Here is a 12583-nt window from a genome sequence, read left to right on the forward strand (position 1 = left end):
AAGTAAGATTTGAGTCTAAGAGGGAAAATCCTTACTGACAAGAAGGGCTTACAGAAGACTTCCTGAAAGAGATGAGGTTTGAGTTGGACCTCAAAGAATGGGTAGGAAGTCAATAGGCAAAAAGAGGGAGAGAAGAAATCCTCAAATATAAGGAGCAGGTTGAGGAAAGGTGTGGAAGTGTAACCTTGGTTTACTTCCGCTCTGAAGTCTCATCATGGAGCTGAGAATCATGTGATCCTAGTTTTCAAAGATTACATTGACAGTGGAGCATACACTCCAACAGGACTTATCATACTTACAGTGGTTCTCAAAGTGTGGTGCAGTGAATACTGGAAGGTCTCTGAAATCCTTTCAGAGGGTCTACAAATTCAAAATTAGCTTTTTTTTCTATTTATGATAATATCTATTATGTAACCCATATAAACAAAAACTCTTTGGACATTTCTCAATAATTATTAATACCGTAAAGATACTGAGAAAAAGAGTTTGAGAACCACTGTACTAGAAAAACCTCACATAAAAGTCAGTGACAGACTACAGCATGAGACTAAGCTATGGTCTAGTGGAGAGAGGTTTGTCATCCAAACATTAGATTGTAAGCTCCTTTCAGACAGGAACTATCTTTTACCTATTTTGTATCTCCAGTGCATAGACCACTGCCTGGCACTTAATAGGTGCTTAATAAATCTTGATTGAACTGAAGTCCCAACTCATACCTCTCAGATTGGCAAAGATGACAGGAAAAGATAATGATAAATGTTAGAGGGGATGTGGGGAAACTGGGAAACGAATGCATTGTTGGTGGAATTGTGAATGGATCCAGCCGTTCTGGAGAGCAATTTGGAATTATGCCCAAAGGGCTATGAAATTGTATATACCCTTTGACTCAGCAGGGCCATTACTAAGTCTGTATCCCAAGGAAATCATAAAGAAGGGAAAAGGACCCACATGTACAAAAATGTTTGTAGCAGCTCTTTTTTAAAAAAATATGTTATACATGTTAAATCCAATATGTATAAACATATTTATATAATTCTCTTGTTGCATAAGAAAAATCAGATCAAAGAGGAAAGAAAATGAGTAAGAAAACAAAATGTAAGCAAACAACAATAAAAAGAATGAGAAAGTTATGTTGTGATCCACCCTCAGTTCCACAGTCCTCTCTGGGTGGAGATGGCTCTCTTCATCATAAGATCATTGAAACTGGCCTAAATCATCTCATTGTGGGAAAGAGCTACATCCCTCAGAATTGATCATCATATAATACAGATGTTGTCATGTACAATGATCTCCTAGTTCTGCTCATTTCATTCAGCATTAGTTCATCTAAGTCTCTTCAGGCCTCTCTGAAATCATCCTGTTGGTCATTTCTTACAGAACAATAATATTCCATAATATTCACATATTACAACTTATTCAGCTATTCTCCAATTGTTGGGCATCCATGTAGTTTCCAGTTTCTGCCACAAACATTTTTTCACATGTGGGCCTCTTTCCCTCCTTTAAGATCTCTTTGGAATATAGGCCCAATAGAAACACTGCTGGGTCAAAGGGTATGCACAGTTTGATAATATTTTGAGCATAGTTCCAAATTGTGTAACAGCTCTTTTTGTGGTAGCAAGGAATTGGAAAATGAGTAGATGCTTATCCAATGGGGAGTGGCTGAATAAGTTATGGTATATGAAGATAATAGAATATTCTATTCTATATAAAATGATGAACAATATGATTTTAGAAAGGCTTGGGATGATTTACATGACGATGCTGAGTGAAACAAGCAGAACAGAAATACACTGTATACAATAAGAGCAAAATTGTCCAATGATCAACAATGAAAGATTTTACTTTTCTCATTGATTCCAAGATCAAAGGCAATCCCAATAAATTTTGATAGAAAACGTCCTCTGCATCCAAAAATAGAACTAGGGAGATTGAATGTAAATCAACAAATGCTATATTCTCCTTTTTTCTGTTTCTTTTTCTCTCCTGAGGTTTTTTCCCCCTTTTGTTCTGATTTTCAATCCCAACATATATTTTAAAAAGTTAATATACATGTATAGCCAGAAAGACATTTAAAAATATTTTTAAAAACAAATGAAACAAAAAATGTTGATTTATTAAATAATTTTAATCTCCTCTAGTTTTAGAACGATAAACCAATCAATATTGCCATTGCTCCTGGAAACTCCCCTTAGTTCCATATGCTACCCCTATGACTCCCCAAACCTAAATATCCCTCGCTGGTTTTTGTTCTTTCTTTATGATATATATATATATTTTTTTTATTAGAGTACAAGCATTTTCCCTTTTTGTTATTAAAGATTTTTATTTTCAAAACATATTCATAGATAATTTTCAATCATTGACCCTTGCAAAATCTTGTATTCCAAATTTTTTCCCTCCCTTCTTAATCCCTGAGGGAGGGGGCCATAGTTCATGAAAGGGTCTTTCAAGGTTATCTCCTATTCCTCCAGCATCCTTGTTACTAGAGGCAGGGAACAATCCCTCCCTGGAAGCTACATTTACCCAGGAAGAAAGCCCAGAGCAGGAGTGAATTAGAAGGAGAAGAGAAGGTTCTCTTTTGTTTCCTAGTTCTGGCTGATAGCCCATGAAACTCAGAGTTGTAATTCCTATTATTTGGCAAGCAATCCAATGTATGTTAAACGTGTGCAGTTCTTCCACACATATTTCCACAAATATCATGCTACATAAGAAAAATCATATTAAAAAGGAAAAAGAAGTGAAAAAGAAAACAAAAAACAACAACAAAGAGTGAAAATTCTATGTTGTGATCTACACTCAGTTCCTACAATCCTCTCTCTGGGTGCAGATGGCTCTTTTCATCACAAGACCATTGGAACTGGCCTGAATCAGATTTTAAGCTTTTTGAGTGCAGGAGTTATTTTCATCTTTATATTTGTATCCCCAAAACTTATCACTTAGTGCTTAATTTTTAAAAAATTTATTCATTCATTTACTCAACATAGACCAGGTTTTTTCATCCAATATGATTACCTAGTCTTTCATAAACATGTGTAGGGCTCAGTACCATCACCATTTTTTCCCCACAGGGAGACATTCATAGGCCCCAGATAAGAAAAAGTTGCTAGGAACCCACATTAAAACTCCCAGGTAACAACTAATTATCCTTGACTTTTATATGATAGTGAAGTCTATAAGGGCAGGCATTAGCTGTGCTAAAGACCTATGTATACCAAAATCCAACTCAGTTCAGTCCCATTCAACAAGGTTTTTTTGAGTGTTTTTTTTTTTTGTTCTGGACATTGTGTAAAGTCCTGGGGAAACAAATAAACAAACAAATACAAAGAAAACTACTAACTTCAAGGAAAATATAATCTAGTTACACAAGTTCCTCAGAGTCACCAAAGGAGAAAAAAAAGAAAAAAACAGAAAAAATGAGTCAGGGACAAAAAGAGTAGTCAAAAGCCAAAAAGTAGAAGTGACCAATCATTTGCAATTGACTGTTTCTTTCCTTCATGACTGTGACCCAAAGGGTCACCCATCAACTACTGGGTTAGGAGTCATTGTCCATTTTTAAGCCAAGAATCCACTGCATCATTAAGGAAATCAGGGGTATTCCTTTTATGAGTAGACTATGAGCCTGTGGGTGGGGGGAAGCTACCTTGTCTCCTCACCCAGCCACCACATGTTCCTGAGTACATGGAGCCCAGTTTGTTGTGCTAATTTTCCCCTCCTGATTTTAGGTAAACGAGTCTCTGGAGATGGAATGGCCTAGGCTGCAAGCATAAGAGTTTTAAGAAATTGGAAGCATCACCAGAGAAATCCTCACTTATTAGAGTTGGTAACTATTTCAGGAGCAGCTAGACCACTGGAACTATAGTAAATAGTTATTGGAGTTACAAGCAACAAAAGTTGAGTTTATGGGGAGCCAGTTTAGAGGGTTGACCTGTTTTGAAATCCAACAGCTAAGATCTTGAATCCTGCTCGGGAATTAGTCCAGCTGAGCGAGGGAACAACTCCCTTGTAGCCACACCCAAAAGTGGATTTGGAGGAGATTCCATTAAGAGAAAAATGGTACCCATGAGTCATTTGTATTTCCTACATGGATGTCTCTCTTACTTTTGTGCTTTAAAATTTAAGCCCACTTTCCCAATGGATTGAGTGAGGGCAGCCTGGAGATTGTTTTCCCAGTTTGGAGGATTTTTTGTAATTTCTCTCTTTGCTACACTTTACTATATATTCTCTGGAAATATCTCTTTGTAAAAGCAAATTAATATTAACTGATTGATTAACATTGGAGGCATTTGTGCACCCTGGCTACAACTTACTATATATTCTCTGGAAATATCTCTGATTGATTAACATTGGAGGCATTTGTGCTTGGCTGATAGCTCATGAGCAATATCATTAGAAGCCATGATCCTTCAGGATTACCCCAGTAATGTTTTGGAGCCAACTTGAACTGGCTCATAAGATTGATTGTTAAAAAAGAAGTCTTTGCACCTCAGAAATCAGCAAATACTGTAAATCAGAAATGATTTAGTGTTTTATTGATTGGTCTAAGGGATGGAGAATATGTTAATTCAAAATATTGAAATGGTGTCACCTATATAGTTTTATTTAGTTATTTATTAGGTAAGTCAGTTGTTAAATATTTATCAGCACGTCACTGGGTTAGTCCCTAGAATGAGAAGAAGAGTAGTCAGTAGCTCTCTAGGATGGAACCGATGGAAGTAAGGAGAGTGGGACCAGAATGGGTGCTACTTGCAAAATTAGGAGGGTTATATCTCTAAAGTCCCATCCAACTCTAAATCTATAATACAATGTTATTATAATAACAATAATACCTGGCAGAGCTCTTTGAAATTCATAGGAAGCTTTCAAAAACATCTCATTTGATCCTGCAAAGATGCATAGCAAAGGAAAGCTTATCCCCAATTGGAGTTAGTCACAAGAAGACTTTATGAAGGAGATGAGCCAGGAATTAGGCCCAGAATAAAGTGCAGAATTTGAACAAAAGAGGATTAGAAAAGGTATTATTCTCTCTCTGAATGGGAGAAACACAGACCTACAACCTGGACAGAAACCCATTGGAAATTGTTATTGGAAAACTCCCGGCTCCCTTTCCCAGGAATGTATTCAATCAAACTTTCAGAGAAACTAAATATAACCCAGATTAACAAGGATTTGCAGTCCTTCAAAAGCGGTACTGAGACAAGGTGGGCTTGGCCAGTTCTCCTTTGGAGCTGAATATAGGTCTCAGAAATAAAGTATGTGTAGGGAATAGGATAAGAAAGAAGCGTGCTTGTTTCTGTGCTGGGGGGAGGAGAAGGGATAGGATCCAGGTGACCATCATCAGTATCATATTATATCTCTTATTTGGCTTCAGAAGGCTTCAGTTTCTCTTCACTACTAAGCCATGACAGGTAGTTCAGGTTAACTTTACTGGATGCTAACACTTTGGAGTCCCCTGTTCTCACTAACTCCTAACACCTTGGGACGATCCTCTGTAAAAAATATGTTGTCTTTGACATGAACAACCAGGTTGTCCCATCCAAGAATCTAGTACCTGACCCTCTCTATCATTTCCTTCTCTTTCTCCAGGCTTGTCTGCCCAATGCTTCCTCATGCACCGCACTTATCTCCAAACATGATCTCACCCAGCAGTGTTATGGAAAAAGGATGTAACAGACCAATTCACTCCCATGGGGTATTTACTTTTTAATAGAGGTTAATGCTTTAACCCAAAGATGTGAATCTTTATAGCTTCATTAGAATCACCACCAGGCCAAATTAAACTAGTCAGTTGGTCCAGTTCCCTTATTTTATAGATGAGGAAAATGCAACCCAGAAAAGTCAAATGACTTGATTAAGATGAGACAGGTGACCCTCAAGATCCCTAGCAGGGCAGGGATTTGAACTCAGATTCCAAATCTAGGCTTATTTCCACTGCACCACTTTTTAAAAAAAGAGTAAAGTTAGGCTTGCACGAACATCTGAGCTGTAGCCTTTGGAGGTCTTTGGGGGACCATATAGACCCTTAAGTCAGGTGGCTCTATCGGTCAGATAGTAGAGCCAGAATGCAATGGTTAGGCTTGGAAAGGTGAGCTCTGGAGACACAAATTATGGTCCAGGGTCCAGGGGGCAAAGGAGAAGGAACTGCTGGTTCCTTCTGTAAAGGTTTTTGGACAAACAGGTTCCAGGGAGGCCCCACAGTTTTGGAAGGATGACATTGGAGTCACAAGGCTACGATGTATTACCAGGGAATCCAAGAACAGAACATTTAAGGGAAGTTCCCTCATCAGCTGATCTATGTAGGGCAGGGGAAAATGGTTGAGAGAGCCAGATGAGGGGGTAGATAATATTAGGGAGATTCTACCATCAATGGAAAAAAGGACAGATGGCTGAAGAATGTCCCAGTAATACTTTTTCTTGTTAGTGAAGTAATTCTAAAACTAGGGCTGGAAGGTTAGTGGGATTTGTAAGTTGAGGGGGAAGGAAGCAAGCAGCAAGGAAACTGAATGGGCATTGTGGAAAGGGGGTATTATTAGGAAGATATAGGAGATCTGGCAACTTCCTCACAATCCCTCCAATGGAGTTTTCAAAGCTGGGACTTTTAAGTCTATTAAGTCACCGTTCTTCAGTCCTCTCCAACTCCACTGAGATATGTCACACTTACTATGTAATAAATTTTTCCTCTAATCTTGAATCAGAAGCAAGTTCTGAAAAAATGATTTAAGAAGCCTCGGTTTGTATTGGCAATGTTGGGTTGCCTGGACAACATCACAAAGGTTTGGTTTTAGAGGGTTTGGGGTATAAGGTAGAATCCCCAAATGTTTGTCAAATGGACCTATGGCACCACCAGTGGGTTTGCCAAGTGTGCCTATATACCAGCACAACTGAACATTAGGGTAAGATAAATAAGAAACAGAATGCCAATCAATATACAACCCTAGGGGTATAGTTAATCATAATAATATTTTGTTTACAAAGAATTTTTAAATTTTATCTCATTTTGGTCTTGCCACAGCCCAGGGGAGTGAATGCTATCATTACCCCCATTTTCCAGTTCGTAAACTAATGGGGTGGGATTGTTGAGGGGTGAGAGATACCCTAATAGCAATGGGGGTTCCCAGGCCCATGTTGGTGTTGCAGGGTTTTTTCCCCCTAAGGCAATTGGAGTTAAGTGACTTGCCCAAGGTCACACAGCTAGGAAGAGTTCCAGGTTTTTTGCGAAAGAATTTGCATTCCCAATTCCAAGAGAGGTTTTTGGCAAAATGGTTTTATTAAGCTGAGAAGTGCCTCCGTGGGCTGCTTCCTGATTAGGAAGATTGCAAAGGTTTGGGTACACAGCCTTGATTTTTATTTAGCCTTCTATGGCCTGGGGCTAGGAAGCAATCTTCAGATGAATTGAGGGACTAATTAATAATGGATGGTAATTATGCTCCAGGCCAAGATCTCCAAATGAGTTGTAGGTGGGGATTATTGTGGGAGTTTCCCCTAGGAATCAAGTAGGAGGATTGAGGATGCTCCCAAAGGTTGGGAGGGGTTGAGATTTAGGGTTTTTCCAACCCAGATCCATCCCCCCCTCAAAGATCAGGGGACATAGTTCCTATTACATCAGGATGAGGTGAAAAGGCAAAAACATGAGAAAAAATTCCAGGTGACTCTAAGTTTGAAGCCTAGGTCCAACACTTACCAGCTATACTGCCATAGTCAAGTAACAGTCTTTTTGAGCGTCATTTATCTCTGTAAAGGGGTATAGACAGTGGGGGAAAATTTAGATCAGAACTATGATTTCATTGATATAAAGTATGGAAAAACCCTCTGCAATTTATCATCTCAATGAATTGCTTAGGACCCTTAGAAGTAAAATAACTTGCCCAGGATCACACAGCTACAATATGTCATTAGCAGGATGTGAATGCAGATTACATGGTCAAGCTTTTTCTCCTGCCTCTCTTTATATTTGTAAAATGGCTAGAAAAATACCTTTAGTACTGTGAGTCACAAACTTAAATGAGATAAGGCTTGTAACATGCTTGATTGATTTCAAAGTGCTCTATAAATATCAATTTAAATTATTGTGCATTTGTCTGAATATTCCTTTACTATAAAGTAAATGTCTCCTGCCTATGTCTCCTTGCAAAAAGAGACATGATGGAGAAAGAACAGACCAAGATAAGTGGTCTCATAAGGACCAAAAACCAAGTATAAAGTGCTAGAATTCATCTAGTCTAAAAAATTTTTGTTTTTATAGGTGGATCCCTGAGGTCAGGAGAAGCAAAATAACTTCCTCCAATCAAACAGCTGGAGAATGGCAGAGTTGAAACTTGAACCTAAGTTTTCGGAGTCCCAAATTCCATGTTTTGCCACTACAGACCACTCTACATTTTATATGGTAAAGTCTTCATCTGATCACCCAACAGCCAGGTTTCCCTGGGTCCTCACTCAGTATAGTTTGTTTAAAGATTTGGCAATAAATAAAGGGGGGTGGAGAAGGGGAGAGGAGGAGAGAGGGAGGAAAAGAGGAAGAGGGAGGGAGAGAGAGTAGGAGGGAGAGAGGTGTTCCACCTCCATCCAAGAAGTTGTGAGGCTCAAATGAGATAATAGATATAAATCACTCAGCAAACCTTAACGCTTTCAATAAATGCCAGTTATTCTATTCTTATTGTTTTTAGTTTAGAATCATTGAGCTTTGAACCTAGTGATGATGACATCATTCCTTATGCTTCTATTTCACTCTGGCTTACTTCAAGCAATGCTAATAATGTAATACAGAATTATGCTGGTAAATGTTTAACAATCAGATTATGGTGAAGGTGAGGAAGATATTGCATTTACTTTTAAACTTAATCTACATTATTATTTTCTTAAATCAGAATAATCAGTAAAACAATAAATCAAGATGTGGTGTCTTGAGATTGCCAATTTCTAAGGTGCAAATGCTCAAATTGAAAATTAACAATAAGATCTCTTCACGTGACTTCTGCCTCTCTCTTTATCATAGTTTCTTTGAGTGTCTGGTTCTCATGGGATTCCCTTTTCCTAACCATGTGGATTATACTAGAGATTCTTAGTTCTTGACTAAGCCTGCTTAAACCTAGAAAGAGGGAGGAAGAGAATAGAAAATTCTTGGATAAGAAGAGACAGGGAAAGAATTTACTAATTGGCGAGGCTGAGATATCTGGAGACAAGAAATTTCCTAGATTTGCTTCTTAACCTGGATAAAGCAGGACTCTGTTATCACTTGGGGAAGTTGTAATTTTAGATTTGACTATAATTTTTACCATAATATGCTCTCATTTATTTCTAAAAATTTATTATGATGAATCATAGTGGCACTGAGATAAATCCAGGCTCTTGACAGCTAAGCAACAGATGAGAGTTCTAGTAAGTTTTAGTGACCTGGAGAGGCTTTGTAGACAGCCTTAATAATGGTTTGCATGTATATGTATGTGTATTCTATCCAAGAACTAGCCTTCTTCAGTAGACAGGATTAACTTTTTGGAAGCTTGTCTAAGTGATTAATTTTGAGGATCATAGCAACCTTAGGCAAGCCACACAATCCAACTAGACCTGTTTCTTCAGACACGGTTCAAAATGAAGATCTTGAATCCTGTGTACCATTATCATAACTCCTTGTCTTTTTGGAAGACTCATCCCATTTTGCTTCTTGATGATCCCTATGGCCTCCTACAATTTCATTAGTTGCCCTCCTCTGAGCTGACCCTTCTAATACTATCTCTCTTTCCAACTTTCTGAGGCTGGATCCTTGGGGACCTACCTGAAATTTTTTCACAATGATTAACAGACTCCCATCCTGTCATAATTTCTACATCTCAGTGATTTTGAACCCCTAACCACCATTATTCAAACCTAATTTTTGGTTCCCCACTGACTATTTCCTTCTTCTCTTCCCTCCCAAATCTTTCCCCAGTATCCCATTCTAAAGTTACCCACCCCTTCCATTGTGCTTTTTGGGATGCTTTCTCCAAAGGTAAGAAATTTGCTACCATCATCCTTCCAATCACCCTGACTGCCAACCTCGGAGTTATCCTTGACTCTTTATTTTTCCCTCCATCCCACACTTCCTCAAGCACATTTGTCAACTCTTGCAAATTATGCCTCCACCACATCTTTTTGTGTCCATTCCCTCCTAAGTACATCACAACCCCACCCCCAGTTCAAGTCCCCATCTTCTCTTACTAGTATGATTACAAATATATCTTAACTGATCACCTTGCCTCAAGTCTCCTCTCCAATCTATTCTACACACAGCTAATATTGCTATTCCTAAAGCAAAAGTCTGACTTTATTATTTTCAGACTCAAGAAGCTTCAGCAACTCCCTTCTACCTTAGGATGAAATACAAACTTCACAAGGAAAGATAAAGATAAATGTTGGAGGGGATGTGGGAAAACTTCATTGTCAGTGGAGTGTGAAATGATCCAGCCATTCTGGAGAGCAATTTGGAACTATGTCCAAAGGGCTACAAAACTGTACATATCCTTTGACCCAGCAATGGGATGTTTCTGCTGGGCCTGTATTCCAAGGAAATCATAAAGGAGGGGAAAGTACCCATATGTGCAAAAATGTTTATAGTAGCTCTTTTTGTGGTGGCAAATAATTGGAAAGTGAGTAGATGTCTATCAGTTGGGGAATGGCTGAACAAGTTATGATATATGAAAGTAATAGAATATTATTGTTCTATAAAAAATGAGGTATAATCTGATTTTAGAAAGGCCTGGAAAGATTTACATGAACTGATGCTGAGCAAAACCAAGTAGAACCAGTAATACATTGTACATAGTAACAACAATATTGTGCAACTATAAAAGACTTGATTCTTCTTAATGGTTCAGTGATCCAAAACAATTTCAATAAATTTTGGATAGAAAATTCCATCTGCATCCAGAGAGAGAAGAATGAACAATGATTGTAAATCAATACATATTATGATACTGTGTTCACTTCCCTTCCCTTTTTTTTCTTCCCCCCCCCTCTTTTCTTTCCCCTTTTGTTCTGATTTTTCTTTCCCAGCATAATTTATAAAGAAATGTGTATTAAAAAAAATTAATGTACATGTATAACCAGAAAAATAAAAAAAACAATAAAAATAATAAATAAAAAAAAAAAGAAATACAAACTCTATTCTTTGGCATTTAAAGCCTTTCTAATCTGGCTCCAAATTATTTTTCCTGACTGATTTCTCAGTATTCTCTTTCATACATTTTTGCTCCAACTAAATTGGCCCATTGCTGCTCCTGAACATATTAGTTTATTTTCAGTCTGGATGCTTTTGCATGGAATCTCCAATGCCTGTGTGTGGAAAAGGTGAAGAACTTACAGATCAAGCACATATTGATCAGTAACTGTTAAATTAGTTGAAGCCTTAAGGCCTCAGTCTCAGCTTCTCCAGAGTCACATGATTTTAGATAAGGCCTGGATTACATTCCATTGTCCAAAGAAGGGATTAAAAAAGTATAGTGGCCAAAGAAGCTATACATACCTTATCTACTGCATTCCATTGACCAAATAGGGGACTAGAGACTTATGTAACCAATCACAACATATAGAGGGTGGGAATTTTGGGGTTCTTGGCCATTCAAAACATGGTCTGGTGGAATGGTCTGGTTCTCAAGATTCTAATAAATAATTCTGTGATCTCTGAGTAAAAAGTCATTTTTGGGTAGGGGTCTTTTTATGTCCCACATAGTTGGGGGCTCGTCCGGGATGGGGTCTTTGGGGGAGATGGCTGTGCACCCCGGACAGGGTTAGGTACCCATGGAGCAATTTTCTCAATGGTCTCTGGCTCTAGGTGTGCAGCCTCCCTCCCCTCTTAGACAACGACCCGAGGCAGAGGTACTCAGTGGAAAGCAGAATTGAAGACTGAAGGAAGTAGAGTCCTGATGGCTGGCAATGCAGTCTGGAAGACTGACATGTGTAATTTGAGATAAGGTCTCAGGAGTCTGGGGGTCCAATGTCTGGGTCAAGGGAGACCCCAAGGGATTAGCCCTCCTAAATCTGTTTTTGGTGGGGATTGCTGCAGACCCCAATGATAAAGGACTTTCTCAGTAAGCTCTCGGGTGACTGGGGGAGTGAGGGTGACCTCTGCAGATAATGGGATAGAAGCAGTCCAAGAATTTGTGTCAGGATGGTAGCTAAGTATAAAAAAGAAGAAAACTGGGAGGATTTTCCAGGGCTATTTGGGCATATCTGAATTAAATATATACCCAAATAGTCCTAGGAACTAGGTGAAAATAGAGTTCTGCATGTGTTTTGCAAGAAAAGAAAATCTTTTTCTCTTTCTCTCCCTCTCCCTCTCCCTCTGGCTGACTGTAGCAGCTTTTTGGGAAAGGGGGGGGGGGATAAAAACATAGATTGAAAATGATTTGAAAGTTTGGAAAGTTTTAAAAAAAGAGCAGTGTAAAAATTGGTGCTTAACTCTTTCCTAACTTACTAAAAAAATAAGTTTGAATGGAATATCTAGGCATTCTCTGTGAAGGCAGAGAAATGCACTAAACGGGCTTGGAAAGAAGCTCCATTTGGATTCTAGGAGGGAAGAATCTCAAGCTGAAACAAACTTCTCTCTGGGCTA

At 38.5% G+C, this 12583-nt stretch overlaps 1 long non-coding RNA gene across 1 annotated transcript in view; it reads left to right on the forward strand.

Moving 5' to 3' along the window:
- Nucleotides 1-12583, forward strand: part of LOC116423404 — a 105377-nt gene that overhangs the window by 15259 nt on the left and 77535 nt on the right. Inside the window, exon 2 of the long non-coding RNA XR_004234002.1 lies at nucleotides 8243-8383. This is a non-coding gene — a long non-coding RNA (uncharacterized LOC116423404). The remainder of the gene's footprint in view (nucleotides 1-8242; nucleotides 8384-12583) is intronic.

Source organism: Sarcophilus harrisii, chromosome 4, assembly GCF_902635505.1.
Source record: "Sarcophilus harrisii chromosome 4, mSarHar1.11, whole genome shotgun sequence".
Classification (NCBI taxonomy): domain Eukaryota; kingdom Metazoa; phylum Chordata; class Mammalia; order Dasyuromorphia; family Dasyuridae; genus Sarcophilus; species Sarcophilus harrisii.